Here is a 4236-nt window from a genome sequence, read left to right on the forward strand (position 1 = left end):
TCTTCGCACACACTCAATAAGCTGTTGCATCGACTCAACGTTGTTGTTGCTGGACTCATTTTTCCGCATTGCTTGATGTGTCGAAGGTTGTTAGCTTAAAAAATGGTCTTGCAACTAACGCGTGTGTTTGCTGCAAGTCTTTGGAAACAACAGAAATATGCCATTTAACGCTTGCTACACGTATGCGTTTTGGACACACATCTGTGTAAGTGTAGTAGTAGTAGTCTCTCTACTTTGTTCTGACACCTACGAAAAATTGTGAGTCTTCTTCGCTTGCCACACTATCTGCTTTGTCACTGTTGATAATCGTGCTTGCCGTGTTGCATTTACCTCCATTTATTGCCTTCATCGTTGCAACTCTGCTAAACACACATTGTCACATTGCTGTTGTCGCTCGATTGCTGGTTATAGCATTGATGCGTTGCAAATGCCAGAGGACGCACCTGCATTGGCGATATACTTAACATTTGTAGTCTGGGGAATACTCATACTTCAGAAGGTTTAATACAGTCCCAGCGGGAAAAATGCTTTCAAATATAGGCAACTTTAAACTTTATACTCAGTCCTCGCAGCGAGATACCATATATTATGACAAAAAATCGCCCGGAAATTGTAATTAAATTCCCCGGGTAAATGATATTTCAAAAAAAAAATAATTTTAAGTTGGTAGGCTGCTCAAGTGCTTCTGTTTTTAAAATGGACAAAAATTAGAATTTGTCTAAATTTTGTATTTCTAACCAAATTTCATGTGAGGAATCTGTGCAAATGTTGGAAAAGACTTACGGTGACTCAGTTTTATCAAAAAGCCTACGAGTGGTACAAACCATTCAAAGATGGTCGAGAGATCGTTGAAGTCATGCCTCGTTCTGGACGACGCTCGACCTCTTCAACTTTTGAAAACCGTCAGGCAAGTGTGGCATAGATGACAAGATAGCTCGACATTTCTCGCGAGTCCGTTCAAATGATTTCAGTGGGTATTTTGGGTACGTAAGCGTTCTTGCCAGACTCGTCCCGATAAAGCTAATTTTCTTTTCAAAAAGAGTACCGGAAACCAGTCTCTCTCAATGAGATATGGGATAGTGAGATTGACATGCAAACAAGTCAATAATCGTCGGAATGGAGGGAAATAATGAGCCGAAACCAAAAAAACGGCGTCAAAGCCGCTCAAAAATCAAGGTGATTCTCATAGTTTTGTTCGATATTCGTAGTTTGGTGCATCATGAATTTATTCCGGAGTGGCAGACGGTCAGTAAGGAGTTCTATTTCACCGTATTTACGTGAAAACCATCACATCGAGCCATTGAATTTAAAACCAAAACGCAATGAATACCATCAACTATCGTATTCACCAGATTTGGCTCCGTGTGATTTTTTCTTGTTGCCCAAACTGAAATTGTCGCTCCTTGGAACTCGTTTTCAGTCGATCGAAGAAATAAAAAAAATTCGCTAAAGGTGTTGAAGGCCATACAAGAAAGTGCTAAAGTATTTCGAGGACTGGAAAAATCGCTGGTATAAGTGTATTACATCTGGTTGGGATTACTTTGAAAGCGACAAAATAAATATTAGTAACTAATTATATATTTTGCGTTTTATTTACAATTTCCGGATACTTTTTTTTAAAGAATGAGTATGTATCATATAAATTTTTTCGGCGGAATTTATGAGAACTTTTTTAGACTTTAGTGATTTTCAGAATAGGCTTATAAAAACCTTCAGACATAGGTTATTTTCTGTAGTCGCTAGAATTATAGTATAACAAAACATCAGACTCTAGTACAGACTAGAGGGCACCATTGCTAAAATCACTGGAACGTTATTTGTTCAAAGGCGTAAACTTTTTTTGAGCTCTTCGAATCAACGTAATCCACACCATCATCGAGGTTCAGTGGAATCACAGCGATCAAATCTTTGAAAACTCCAATTTTCAAATAAATGGTTAATCTTTAGAATAAACGTCATTGTAAATATGATTATTCTAAAGATCTATTAGGAGGGAGCTATCACCAAAAACTACCGAATTTAGTGTGTACGTATTATGATTTTGGAAGGATTATTAACAATAACGCTGATTGACATTTGGCTGGATATTGGGACAAACAAATTGCTTAGAGAGATGTAGTCACAAGTAAAAAAGTGATTTCACCATTTTTCGAAGTTCAGGGGTCAGTAGGGTAATCTGACCTGTTTTTTTTTGACATTTTTTTCATAGAAATTTCTGTTCTACAATGGAACGTTTTTCCCATATCATAAGGTATATCGTGGAGTGTATAAAAAAATTTTTTTGGAATTTTTTGATGACATCTGTCGGAGAAATGGCTTTGTGAATGAGATGCGTTTTTTCACTGGCGGACACGATTTCTCATGTTTGGATCATCTGAGAAACAAAAACCCAATTTATTCTTAAAAAGTACGTGAATGGTTAAGGTCATGAAAAAATTTTGATAAATAAAAAAATAATTAACCTTTTTTTTTTAATTTTTCCCCATGTTTTTTTACATCAATTTTGACATAACATTGTCAATAAATTATAAAAAATATAGCGACGAGTTCGACCGGAATCATGTCCGCCAGTTTAAAAAAGTGTGTTTTGAGAAAAACGCTTTTAAAGTTTGAGGTGTGCACTCCGAGCGCTCCGAACGTCGAACGGTATTATTATTTTTGGACCTTTTTCGAAACCTTTCAATGATAATGTGGGTTTCTATATTAATTTTTAGGGTATAAAGGAACAGAAAATGCAAAAAACAAAATTTTTGTTTGAAAAAAGATTAAACTACTGACCCTTTAGCATTCAAATATGGATTTTCGATACTGGTCATATTGAAATCATCATTATTAAATATAGATTTATGGTAAAAAAAATTTAATCTTCGAAAGAAAATTGGTTTGATCTAATAAAAAAGTCGATTTTGCCGTATAGTGTATTTGATAGTCCTCATAAATAAGTAATACAATTTTTGTGCTGCCACTAAAATAATTTTTGTGTAAATGAATAGTTCAATAATGGAAAGAAAAAATAATTTTGACTTACCATAATTTATGTAGAATTTGCTTTTGCATACTACCGAACTGATACTTTTATTTTATTACGCAAGAACCACTTATGACCGTCATAATAGTGTTGGTCACCTTTAAATAAAAAAGAAAAAATAATTATAAAATAAATAAACTTTATATTACATAAAAGTATTATATATTTTTATATAATAATAAAATATATTTTGTTCTACTTATTGAGCCATGGCTAAACTCCTTTTTATGCCGGTATTCTGCGAGCAGTCTCAAGTCTCTAATAGAGACGAATCTGTGGTGAAATCTATTTTGAGACCGTTTGGTATTCTGGTGAGTTTGTCTCATCTCTAATTGAGCCATATCAGTCTCTAACTTGTTATGTGCTTTGCAGCAGGTTATAGAAAAATAAGAACACAACAATGGCTGATGAAGTTGGACTATTTCACCTTATGATGAAAAAACGAGAGGAGGAAGAGAGGTAATGTATTAATATTTATAATTTTGCTCTGATGGTCTGAGTAGGCGACACCATCGCTGCCGCTAAATTATTAATGGATTCGGTGTGTTTATTAATGGAATCTAAAGTTTGAATACGAAAAGCTCTCTCCTTCTCGGCTTTTCCTTTCATTAAATCCATATAATTTCGGAACATTTCGTCCGTCGTAATTTTTTTACTACGGGACGATGACGGAGTGCAATCATTGGACCCATCCGAAGTCGTATTTAGAGGTGACGGTGCAGCTGTGAAAACTACTTCTTCCTAAATTAGAAAAAGAAAAAACAATTATAAATTCTGCACACTCGTATTGGTCTTTCTTGCTATCCTTACCTCTGTGCCAATGGTTGGTACATCAGCCAACCCATCAACCGCAATTGACCCTAACGTTTCTAACGCTCTCTGCTCCGTTTCAGAGAGCTCACTTGTTAAGCTGGGACCGCCACCTGTCACCAGCTTGTGCGCCTTGGCTTTCCTTGCGCGTGACCTTATTTGCGTTTTCCAATGGCTCAGATTCTGTAAATCAAAGGACATAAATATATACATATGCCAATATCTATGGTTAAATATTACTTCTCTCCATTTTATGGGGTTCCGGGAGGGCCCTTTTAGGGCATTTAATTGCACGGAGAGTTCCGCCCAAAGCTCCTCCATTCTTTTCGGCCGCGATGGGTCGTTTTGTCGTTTACGATTGTGCACTTGCACTCATCTCTAATCAGCTAAACTAAACA

This window comes from Bactrocera tryoni, chromosome 4 (assembly GCF_016617805.1).
Source record: "Bactrocera tryoni isolate S06 chromosome 4, CSIRO_BtryS06_freeze2, whole genome shotgun sequence".
Lineage (NCBI taxonomy): Eukaryota > Metazoa > Arthropoda > Insecta > Diptera > Tephritidae > Bactrocera > Bactrocera tryoni.